We start from the raw sequence: 13,469 nt of genomic DNA on the forward strand, positions 1-13,469 counted from the left end.
CCCGCAATTAGAAGACAACTGTCGCCAACAATTGCCTCTTCAACTGGATTCGTGTAAACTAGACATACGCTATGTGATGTTAGTCAATTGGTATGCCAGCTGAAGATTGTTAACCCTTCCCGGGAGATTGTGTTCCAACCATTCTCCGAGGTATGGATTTCTCGGTTTTACCCTGTTCCAGGTGTAGTTCACTAACGTTCGAGACTTAACTAACTACACTTGAAGTCCATATTAACAGCCTGGAGACTGCATTGAGCTGCTTCACTGCTACTTCAAATGAGCTCGCGCCGTCTGCGGGCGCCAAACAATCTACAATCCTGTATTTATTTTGCTTAATGCTGATTAAATTGAAGTAAAATAACTTTAATGTGCTTCTTAATTTAGCATAATACAACATTTGAATCCTTTCGTTATAAAGAAGTAACGTCTATACGGTAATCAATTGACAATTATACATTATATATTACAGTATAAATGTTCAAATGAAATAAATTACAAAGAGTAATACAGAAGGTAGAACAGACCGTTGGAGAGAGAAGAATTAAAGCAGTGTTGTTTGCAGATGATCTACTAATATGGGGAACTAGTGAGAGTGAAGTGCAGGAACAGCTAAATATATGGGAAGAAGTTATGTCATCTTATGGAATGAAGTTCTGAAGTGCTGACATTAGGAGGGGAGCAGTAGAAAATACGAGTAGCTGAAATCTTTAAATTCCTGGGAAGTGTAATGGAAGAAAATGGAGGCAAATTGTTGGAAATCAATGAAAGGGGGAAGATGTGCAAATGGATTCTTTAGGAACATGGGAGGATTGACAAGGAACAGGGATGTAAAGGAATTATCTACAATACTTACTTTCAGCCAATTTTGATGTATGGATCAGAAACGTGGGTGATGAAAGAGAGGGATAAAATAAAATACAAGCAGTGGAAATTAAGTTTCAAAGTTGACGACTAGGTTTAACAAGAATGGACAGAGTAAGAAATGAGAGAGTTCGGGAAATGGTAAAAGAGGTACCCCTACAGGAAAACATACAAAAGTCAAGCCTGCACTGGTATGGACATGTTAAGAGAATGGGAGAAGAGAGGATACCGAGAAAGATGTTAGAAACAGTGTTCAAGAAAAGAAGACCTAGAGGAAGACCGAGGAACAGATGGCTGAAAGGTTTAAAGAAGAGCATCGAGCCAAGAGAAGGGAACTGGACGACAGTAACAGAAGAGAGGTGGTGCATGGATAGAAAATGATGGAGAGAGGCTTATGTTCCAAGCAGACCCAGCCTGTGGTTGGAAACTGCTCCAGTTGATGATGACATAAACTATATTAATGCTATATCAAAGAGCTTCAGGTAAGTAAGGAAGTAGTTTCTTTTCATTCACCCATTCATACTTACTTTCCTCAAAATGTGTTGTTGGCTAGTTCAATAGAGTGAGTAGATCCCACTGTATCCTTCAGGAAGTTGTAAAAGTTTCTGAAGTGCTTTTCTAGACCTAGAATACCTGAATAGTTTTTAAACAGTACTCGGGCCGGCCAGTGTTACAAAAATATAGAATTTTAAAAATCGAAATTCTAGATGGACCCATCAGCCCCAAAACATATCCATGTTAAAATTACTGTACTTTAGAATGATCGAAAACACGTTTCAGAGGATGAAGCGGCGTTTCAGCATTCCATGAAGTCCACTATCACCATTCTGAGCGTCAAAATGCTTACCGGGAGCGTCTCAAAGTTAAGGTGACCGAGTGTTTTGAGGAACGTTCCGCGGTGCGGGAGCCTCACTTTGACAATACCTGCTGTGATCCGCTCAGAGTGACGTTCAAAACCTTTTTTCATGTTTTGGGACAGCACCAAGCTACCTCTCTGTAATAGTGGTAGACTGTCGGCCTCTGGATGCCAAGATAACGGGTTCAAACCCGACCAATGGTGGTGGTGGTGATTAGTGTTTTAAGAAGATACTTCATGGGCAACCATCCTCTATTTAACACTAATCAGAGAGAAAAAATGGAAGGGATGTAACACTTCGAAAAATGAAGGTATCGGCCAAAGAAAGACAAGGGCTGGTCCCTAGGCTTCGAGTGCTCTAATATCGTCGGTCGGCGGTTGCAGAGTGGGCTTCGGCTGGTCCGACAGCTCTGCACTCCAACCGACCAACCGAGCAGAGGAGGGTGGCCACGGCTGTCGTGGCTCTACGCCTATGTGTTCGGGCGACGGAGAAGGGCTGGTCCACACTGTCGGCTGTCCTGAGAATGGTTTTCCGTGGTTTTCCATTCTCCTGCACTCGTATAGGCCACGGCCATCAACCCTCTCACCTTCTCCTAGCATCTCCTTCTCAGATACAAATCTCCTGGCCTGAGAGACGGCGTCACCCTCTAGGAGGCCCACCTCCGCATTCAGGGGAGGAATGGAAACATTGAGTAGTAGTAGTAATACCGGGTCGGAATAGAACAAGAGTTGACCAAGGGAGGTCGGATAGAATAGACAAAAGTGAGGAGCCTAGCACCTGTAAGTAGAAGCAATGACAGGACTCAGCTAAGGGCTCCGTGGTCGGCAACTCACGCTCCGAAGTTTAGAGCCCCTGGGGCCCCTTTTAGTCACGTCTTATGACAGGCAGGGGAAACCGTGCGTGTTATTCTACCGCCCCCACCCACAGCCATATATGACATAATTTTTAAGGCTGATACAAGTCTGCAGTCATCATAAGAAAAGAACATAAGTATGTGCGTAACAAATTCGTTTAAGGACAAGAACATGTGTTACTACAGTAATTTCTAGTTACAATGGATTGAGCATTAGTGTACCACTTGTACATGTCAGGGCCAAGAACAGAAGAGTGGATCGTGTTTTGATTTTTAATGAGCCTGTGGAGATTCTAAGCTGAACTTATTAGTTACAGCAATTTCACCATTAAATAGCGTACGTTTATTTTGCACGACAGGTTGCACGGGCACCGGCCAGCATTACTTCATTGCTTGGAGTACATATAGTACATATTTATACTCTTTGAATCTAACAACAAATAGAAACATGTCCTAACGGCTGCTCAATAATCAGTCTTCAGGCAAAGCCGACACATTTCTGGGCGAACAAAATAGTTCAGGCAATGGTTGCTTGGACCGCGTTTATGTTCTGTTGTTCTCAAGTTCTGTCTATATCATACAATAACGCGAAATAATACATTTTTATTATCATTATGCTATGTGTGAATCAGATATAAATATATAAAACAACTTAAAACACGCTACACTTCATAGATTTCTTTCGTTCTGCACTTGTTTATCACACAAGAATAAAGAATAGGGAAATAAATAGAAGTACTCGCCCGATTTTTCCCTATTTCTATAATGTCAACACTTTTCCTGTTCAGAGGATTGCTTTTGAATTTGATTAATAAATCACAGACATTAGTCACATTCTTTGCATAGTTATCAAGAACGGATCTGAAAATTTTTGTAAGTATAATGTCTGTGATGTGTGCTTGATCACAGCCGCGGCACTGAAACGTCTCTTTAAACTTTGGAGCGGTAAGGTTTCAGCTTTCAAACAAGATTACATTTTCCGAGATATTCTACCGCCTGTGTTGTAAATATTAATACATTTTTAAGAAGAAGACGAATTTGCGTGAAGGGTAGCGCAAAGCTCCCCGATCTTGAGCCCTTATTAAGCACATTAGTGGACTATCCGTAACACTATATGACAGCTCTTCCAAACAAGATCCACAATTTGTCTTCTCGTCTGCGACCCTGACTAAATAACCGCCGACCATAGCCAATGCAGATAGCTCCATAGAAACTGGTTCTTCTGTAAAATGAGAAAAATATATGACGAGGTCATCGCTCATTTAAACGAACATGCATAATGCAGCGTAACCGATATTAAAATAAACCAGTTACCTCGAATAGGCACGTCGAGTAATTCCAAAACATTTCCAGGAATAACAGCAGAGGTGGAAATATCACTGGCTGCTCTCCGCCTAATGGTGTCCATTAATCTGAACTTCTGAGATTCTCCATTAGAAGCGTCAGAAGGATACATTTCAAAGTCGTCTCTAATGCATACTAACACGACCTGGCGTCCATTATATCATTGAAACCTCCATTCCTTCTTAAATGACTAAATAAGAGTTCAATGTCATCACTGGAAATATTTCTACTGAGATTATAATGAAATCAATTTGAAAGTCGAATGTGTTGTGATCATAAGAGCTTCATATGTTTCTTGACTGAATGTATTTAATTTCCGACCAGATTTTTGAATTGTGTCAACGTACGGCAGAAATTTCTCTGTTAACCACAAATGCCTATCGTCAGTCAATTCGATGAAAATTTTCTTGTCTGTGTTCCTGGAATGGTAACTTGCTTTATGTTGCACACATCGTGTATGTCATGCCATTTCTTTACATATTCTAAACATTTAATTGTTTCTATCAGACTGACGGGATCAAACACTGGCTCAGGAGCAACAACAGGCAGGTTTTTTTAGTGCTGCAGTGACATTAAGGGAAAATAAATACTTTGCTCTTGTAACATTCACATTTTCAAGTTTGGAGCGGTACACAATCTTCCTTGTTAAACAACGGACTGGTTTCACAATGGATTTTTTCTGCATATTGTACAGTCTTTTAACATTTTCACTTGAAATCAAAGTTACTCCATAACGAAGATCCTTTGCTAGAAACTGAAACCTAATCTTTTTCAGAACATTGCTGGAATCAGAACTGAGGAGCAGGGGTCTCCTGCCATCATTAGGATGATGGCAAGATGGCGCCGAATGAGACGGTAGAGTAAAATTTGCTCTTGCTATACCCTGTTTAAATTGCAAGTTAATCAGCTGAAAGTGCTAATCCGTGTTAAAAACGTGATATATTTAAGTGCCTTCTTCTTTAAAAAATAATCATCATGTCGGTAAAGGAAGTAGCTAAGAAGATATCGGCTTTCGAAGATAGCATGAAAGACTTTCAAGCTCGCCTAGACTCAGCAGTCAGTGCCGCTAACCCACCGAACGTGCTTCAAGCGCTTGGTGCCGAGTTCCAGGAATTCAAGAAACAGGCCGGTGAAGACATCTCCATGCTTAAAGGGGAGTTGAAGGCTCTTGAAGATCGGCTCCAGAAACAAGACGACGCGTTGGACGAGGCCGAACAGTACAGTCGCCGGAACTGCCTTTTATTGCATGGTGTCCCGGATCAGCCGTCCGAGGACGTCTACATTAAAATGCTGGACACACTGAAAAATAAACTTTCGGTTGAACTTTCAATTCTTGATGTGGATCGCTGCCACAGGCTAGGCCGCCGAAATAGAACGTCTGCTGAAGTGGTCTCACAGGGAAATCGGCCTATCATTATAAAGTTCCTACGATACCATGATCGTGATCGAGTGTGGCGTGCAAAGCGAGCTTTGAAGGGCAGTGGGCTCATGCTAACTGAGTCCCTCACAAGTGCGAGAAAACATATACTTAATCAGGCAAGGGATTTATGGGGACTGCAGAAATGCTGGACTCAAGATGGACGCATTTGTGTATTAAGAGAAGATGGAACCAAATCTCAGATATCCACGATGGCACAGTTAAAAAACATTGCAGGGAGTAGGATGAACTCGTGAAATTAAGAGAAAGAAATTATGTGTGTAGTACCGATAATTAATTTATATTTGTGTGTGTGTGTGTGTGTGTGTGTGTGTGTGTGTGTGTGTGTGTGTGTGTGTGTGTGTGTGTGTGTGTGTGTATGTGTGTGCTTGTGAAAGTCAGTGAATCTACTCACCAGGTTGCTGGGGTAAGCTTATTTTACATCTTACTTAACTTTTGTTTTTCATACTGCTTACTTTCATATGATTGTTGACCAGTATAACGGTAATACTATTGACCTGCATTCCTCTCCACAGCCCTCACCCTCCCCTTCTCTTTCGTCCCTACCACCTTCAACAGGACTTGTGTTGCAAGAGCAGCTCAGTAGCCACCCGCGATCGTTACATTGTTGTCACCTAAATGGCCAGTCATTATTAGCTCATACAGAAGAGGTTCAGGCTATTTTTGAAGTGAACAATGTGCATATTATTGGAATCAGTGAAAGCTGGATGCGTACAGACATGCCGTCATCGACAGCTAACCTTGACAGATACTCAATATTACGCCATGACCGCATTGACAAAATAGGCGGTGGACTTCTACTTTATTACAGAAATGACCTGAAATGTAAGATTATTTCCACTTCTGACCCACGACTTACACTGCGACCGGAATTTATGTTTGTAGAATTAGACTGCCATAAAAAGATATTGATAGGGATTGTATACAAGCTGCCTAAAATAAGACAGACTGATGATTTTGAAGAGGCATTAGCAAATCTTATCTCGGCATATGATGACATTATAATCATGGGCGACTTTAACACTGACCTTTTGAAGCAGACTAGTGACGCGAACAATCTACTGAATTTATTTATCGCTACAAACATGACAATTTTACCCCTCAACGCTACTAATCATGTTCATTACTCTGACCGCACAAGTCATACCTTAATTGATCTTCTTGTGACAAATCAACCTCAAAAAGTAATTAAGCACGGACAGATCCCTGCTCCTGGCATCTCTTCACATGACCTACTGTACGTGTGTTATTCTACTCGAATACCTAAGTACAAACCACGCTACATTACAATACGGGACTTACGACATATGGACCGGAATAAACTACGCTACGATGCATATAACTTGCCTTGGGATAGTATACGTAATTTTCAGAACATTAACTCTAAAGTAAACAAATTCAATTCACTGGTACTGGAAATATTTGACAAGCACGCACCAAAGAAACAGGTAAGAATCACCCGCCATTCTTCCGCTTGGCTAACGGCCGAGATAAGATCTGCTATGGCCAGTCGTGACAAACTGTACAGACAATACAGACAGACGCATGACACAGATGATTTCCAGCAATACAAGATTCTGAGAAACAGAACCAAGCAGTTAATTAGGAATGCTAAATATAAATACTTTCAGGAACTGATGAACAATAACAGCCCGAGACAAAAAGGGAATAAATTACGCACGTTAGGTATAGGTAAAGCCGTAGAGCAACATGTGCCAAGCATATCGCTATAGGTGGGCCGGTACAAGGTTGCACTTGACAGTTATAGTTCATGTTGGCATTACTACAAAAAATAATTGAAGAACGTCACCCGTCAATCAGAACGACCAATCCATTACTTTTTATGTCAGATACAGTTAATCGATTTTATACATATTAGTTCGTATTTAATTCTGTAGAGTGCGTATAACCTTTTATATACTTACAAAAACGTGAGAATTTTTTAAAAATTGTAATGTTTAAGCGAGCTGCAAAATAAAGATGAACTATATTCATTTGGTTGTTGTTGGCAATATGGCTAGTATAGTGGTGCCATCTATAACTACCTTGGCTTCCGTATTGAAGTGTTGCCGCTTGTCTGTCGTTGCTAGCACGTGGTCAGGTGTGGTTCGCGCGTTGATGAAAGTGGTGTTTTTTTTGTGAGATAACTGTGATTTTTTTGTAACTAGTGCAGTGCGATGTCACGGAAACGACAATATGACGAATCGCGAAGTGATAATCCTTTGCGCCGAGGAGTGCCCCTTAATAGTCAGGCATGTGAATTAGTGCGGAGAACTCGCGAGTTTTACGAGAGGGAGAGGGAATTCGTACGTTTGCATGGTCGTCCCTCTGTTCCTGCAGATCAAGTCGTGTAACGTACAAGTCAAACATTAGGGCTTTCAAAGCGGACTGTGGTTCAGAAAGGTGTTCTCCTCCAGGAACTGAAGGAAAAATCGACTGGGGAACCTAGCAGTCTCGGAAACAGGGCTGAGAGTGGGGACTTGTTTCTTAGCACTCCAGGAAAGAAACGATTTAAGCCATCTCCTGTAACAGGAATTGATTCTTTCCAGGCTGATGCAATACGTAGACACGTGTACGATTATTACAGCAGGAAGGAATACCCTTTGGTGGCAAAATTACTAGTCTCCCTTAAACAGAAAAATCTTTTCCCCGGGGGTAAAACTTCCTTAAAATCGGTATTGCGAGCCTTAGGTTTCAGATACAAAAAACTGAACGGAAGAAAACTGTTGCTTGAAAAGTCGCACATCGTGATGGCTAGGATTTGTTTGTTAAATAAACTTGTCGGTAAGGATCTCCACGAGGTAATATGGTTGGATGAGACGTGGGTGAATGCTGGGGAGTGCATTGATAAATCTTGGACTGATGACAGTCCTAAAAGCTCCGGCAATCAACCGACTGGGAAGGGCGCCAGATTAATAATAGCGCACGCAGGTTCATCCAGTGGTTTTGTGGAAGGTGGTCTTCTAATGTTCCGATCGAAAAAAACCGGTGATTATCACGAAGATATGGACCATGTTCGCTTTTTAGGTTGGTTTAAGAAGCTCCTGCAACAGCTCAAAGGCCCTTCTGTCATTGTTATGGACAATGCACCTTACCACTCGGTAATAATGGACAAGACCCCTACTTCGAGCCCCCGTAAAGAATTGTTAGTGGAATGGCTGCAGGCAAGAAATATCCCAGCGCATATGGGTATGACTAAATTAGTCTTATATGCACTGGTGAAACAAAACAAACCGGTTTCACCGACGTACGTAGTTGATGAGGTAGCGAAGGAACAAGGACACGAGGTTGTTAGGTTGCCGCCGTACCACTGTCACTTCAACCCTATTGAATTGGTATGGAGTGATGTGAAACGTTATGTTCACACAAATAACAAATCCTTCACAATTACTGAAGTGGAAAGACTGTTCCGAGAGGGTATTGCTCTAGTGGATGCGGCTTCTTGGGGGAAGAAAGTTAGCCATGTCGCAACATTAATTAACTCAGCGATGGCCATAGATGGCATCATCAGTGACTGTCAGGATGATGACGACGACGACGACGACGACGACAACAACAACACCAACAGCAACAACAACGAAGGCGACGGTAGTGATGGCAGTGATCTGGAGGGTATAGAGCCTCTACCAATGTAAACAACGTAAGAAGAATAACTTTTCTGAATCTTCGTAAATTTAATAGATTTTACTCGAAATCTTTTGTGTTAGCACCGGTGTATATTATCGTAACATTTATTGGTGTATTTAAAGTGAGTTTCTTGTCCGCCGATTTCTTCCACATTCCCTAACATCATGATAATAAGAGCTTCGTAGTAGATTTATCTCGTATCATTTTGTGTGATATTTCATTGTAAACTTAATCGGTGTCTTGAAAGTGCGATTGTTGTCGGCCGATTTCATTTGTATCGTGTATCGTCGCGATGACATTAAAACATTTCTCTCATGTTTCTAAAATCTTACGTGTCGTGCAATCAGCTGTTGCTATGGCGGCAACATCGCTTCGTGCGCCACTGCAGTGTGACCAACATTTTGCGTAGCTGTCATGTGCGACCTTACGCCGGCCCACCTATAGATGTTTTAAATGATCATTTCGCACGGCCAAGAATAGCCTCTACCTCCTTCCCAGAAAATTCACTACCCTTGTTACAAGAGCAGCCTGTGTATGAGCAATTCTCTTTTAGAAATGTCAGCTCGAATGAAGTTAAACGTGTGATATACGCTATAACATCTAATGCCACAGGTAATGATGACATTCCTATATCGCTTATTAAGGATATCTTACGAGCTGTTCTGCCAGTACTAACTCATATATTTAACTACTGCCTGACAAACGGAGTTTTCCCAGATGTTTGGAAAGATGCACTAATTAGACCCATCCCGAAGAACTCCAAGTTGGATTCTCCTTCAGATTATCGTCCAGTATCCATTCTACCACCCTTATCCAAGGTGCTTGAACGTCTAGTTTATACACAAGTTACTGAATACCTTACCAAGCATTCCCTCTTGAATCCCTTTCAATCCGGCTTCAGGAAAGGACATAGCACTGCGACAGCTTTACTACGAGTGACAGATGATATCAGACGTGCAATGGACCAACGGGACGTGACTGTATTGACATTATTAGATCTCAGTAGTGCCTTCGACACTGTTAATCCTCAGTTACTACTGCAGAAACTTCGAGAGCTAAATTTTAACAGTGTATCACTTCGTTTCTTTTTATCTTATCTTGAAAATCGCCGGCAACGTGTAACAGTTGGAAATTTGAGTTCAGGATGGCAAAGGAAGACCCTCGGCGTCCCTCAGGGGTCGGTTCTCGGAACACTGCTATTTATCATCCAAGTTAATGATATATCAAAAGCTCTTAAATTCTGCAAATTGCAAGTGTACACGGATGATATACAGATTTACTATCATTCAAAACCGAGTGATATTGATACTGCAATTACTAACATAAATTCTGACCTTCAACATCTTAGTGACTATGCAAATAAAAACAGTTTATTAATGAATCCAAATAAGACTCAAGTTATTATTATCGGTACCAGTAAAAACCTTTATTCCCTCAAGCAACAGAACATCCCCCCAATAATTTTAAACAATAAAATCATACCCTACTCTACTTCAGTGACCAACTTAGGAATTATCATGACTGAGACTCTAAACTGGACTCAACAGGTGATAAGCACATGCAATAAAGTACATAAAAGCTTATATCCCCTGAAACGGTTCGCTAATATATTCTCTGTTCGACTTAAAGTACAAATAATTCGCTCTCTTATACTACCTATATTTGACTACTGTGACACTGTGTTGACTGGAATAACCTGGGACAGTAACAAGAAACTGGACCGGTGCCTGAACAGCTGCATAAGATATATCTTTAATCTGCGATATGATGCTCATATATCACCTTATTATAAGGAGCTGTCGTGGCTTCGAGTGCACCAGCGCCGTGAATTTCACATGCTATCGCTTCTGCACAAAGTTCTTTCCACTAATACTCCCGACTATCTGTCTTCATCTTTTTCTTACCTCTCGTCCTATCATGAACACAATACAAGATCTGGTTCCTCTCTTGCCATACCTATAAACCGCACTGCTGTGTACAACCGCTCCTTCATAATCTCTGTGTCTAGGTCATGGAATTCGCTACCTGCGAACATTAGAGAAAATCCTTCTCATCGCAAGTTTAAAGTGGCTTGCCGGGAGCATTTGCTGGGTAGATCCCGCTGACTTGCTGGATAATTGTTGAGTGAATGAAGGAATGAATGGGATGAATGAATGGATTACTGCAGTTACATCATTTAAGTGTACGTTATTTTGTGTATTTTAAAATTAAGGATTCTTTCATTATTATTATTATTATTATTATTATTATTATTATTATTATTATTATTATTATTATTATTATTATTATTATTATTATTGCTATTAGTATTATTTGTTTTATTTGTATTCGAAATTATAAGTTATGTATATGTATACTCATCTAGTGGTTAAGTGTAAGAGAGGGCCTTGAGCCCTAACTTCGCCACCAATAAAGGCATTATCTATCTATTTATTCCAGGCAAGATTGGACCTTCACACAACTCTTTCATCATATTCGTATTCACAGAGCAATTGTCTATCACTAAGCGTAGGATTAGAAACCCATTTTCTTCTACTTCGCTGATTACTTTCATGGCCTGTGTTAACAGCTGACTGCCAGTTAACTGCCTAGTGAAGTAAAATGCCACGTGTATTCTGACATTAGTTGACAAACCACGGAATAAAAGGCAGAGTAACCTGTTATCCACAGCTTCACCTCGGCCTAAGTCCTCTATTTCATTTTCCGAAAATCCAAGGAACTGCTCCATTTTACGGTCATATCCTACTCTGGGTTTGATTGCCATCTATTTAATAACGAGAGACCCCAATTTTTCTTCTAGACATTCGAAATTGCTGTATTCGTGCTGTAGTCTGTAAGATGCGACGCCAGTTTCTCCATTAGAGAAGCCAGTGTAACTTTTTTAGTATTTTCGGATGAGGAATTTTGAGGCAGTTTACATCTTCTATGAAACGGTATCCTACCGGAGCTTTCTTATGCCAAAGTGTACAAATTTTAAGAGTTATTTCGCCGTAAATGTGTGCTTTATTATGAGCTTCAATTTGTTCGATAAGAAACAGTGCCTTAACCACCCCATTTTCTCCACCTTTCTGAATTTTCTGGATTTTCTCTTCTAGTGGAGACTTCTGTTTCTTATTAGATTTCAGTTTCGTAATTTCACTTCTCAGTTTTACTAAAAATTTTGGTAGCCTATAATTTCATTTACATTTTAAAACAAATTTCCTTTTGATATTCTTATGCTTGTCTTTGTAATCAGATACTGAAAGTTTTTGGGTGCCTACATCAGAGTTTAACACGTTTTCGAATTCTATAGAAGGATGTTGATCGTCTGCGCCCACCGGCCTGCAATCCGGCTCCATGGCTAAATGGTTAGCATGCTGGCCTTTTGTCGCAGGGGTCCCGGGTTCGATTCCCGGCAGGATCGGGAAATGTAACCATAATTGGTTAATTTCGCTGGCACGGGGCTGGGTGTATGTGTCGGTTCCATCATCATGTCATCCACAAAACGACGCGCAGGTCGCCTACGGGAGTCAAATAAAAAGATCTGCATCTGTCGAACCGAACTTGTCCTCGGACACTCCCGGCACTAAAAGCCATACGCCATTTCATTTGCACTGGCCTGCAATATATTTTGTTTTGTTTAATCGTTTAACTACATGCCTCACAACTGGGTCCTTCCTACACTTAAGAATTTTTCTCTTGTGATCAGGCAAATAATTAAAAACTCTCGGCACTTTGTCGGGGAGCAGAATTCTCCTCACAGTACTTACACTGTAATCTGATTCGACAAACTGCAAGCTACATATTCTGTAGCTATCATTAGGAGTCCAAAGAGATCCTTTTCTGCTGCGCTGTCGAGAAATATTAATCCTCCATTTCTCCCGTAAACTCGGATCTTTAGGAAAAATATGAAAATTTCTATTTGTGTCTTTCTTCGCTGTGACAGATGTGCATCTTAACCTACAGACAGGGGCGGCCGTACCTTATGCGCTGAACTGCTGCAGCACATTGCGTATTGGGAAAATAAATTAGTTTAAAAATATTATCTACAATCAAATACAGTGTATTGAAAAAGACATCAGCCAAAGAATAGGAAATTATTCAACTTCCCTCACAACTGGTGCGCTCCACGCCGGGTGCTGTGCGATCACAGCTCAGCGAGCTTTCAGCCAGAAACCAGGAACTCTGCCTTTTGCGCATGCGTGCCGAACTTTTCCGATACAGAAAGAATGTGTTCCGATAGGCTGTGGAAACAACGGCCAAGACCACTTCACAGCGATTCTTCATTCGACCACAGAGTGGCAGCACTTGCACTAGTCACACTTGCATTACGACCTATATGAGAACGTGGCGGTAGGCCTAAGATTCACCGCCATCTAGCACCACGCGTGAAAAACCCTGGGACCCCGGGTTAATACCTGTGTAAACCATGCTGGTGCCAGGCTCCACACTTTCATCAGTCCTGTTCAACCTCTCTTGGTCAACTCTTGTTCATTTCCGGTATTAGATC

The 13,469-nt window shown here is 41.2% G+C and overlaps 1 pseudogene; it reads left to right on the plus strand.

Moving 5' to 3' along the window:
• The first annotated feature begins 4,890 nt into the window (after positions 1 to 4,890).
• Positions 4,891 to 8,988, plus strand: LOC137500481 (uncharacterized; annotated as a pseudogene).
• The last annotated feature ends 4,481 nt before the right edge of the window (positions 8,989 to 13,469 follow it).

The sequence above is a fragment of the Anabrus simplex genome, chromosome 4 (assembly GCF_040414725.1).
Source record: "Anabrus simplex isolate iqAnaSimp1 chromosome 4, ASM4041472v1, whole genome shotgun sequence".
NCBI lineage: Eukaryota > Metazoa > Arthropoda > Insecta > Orthoptera > Tettigoniidae > Anabrus > Anabrus simplex.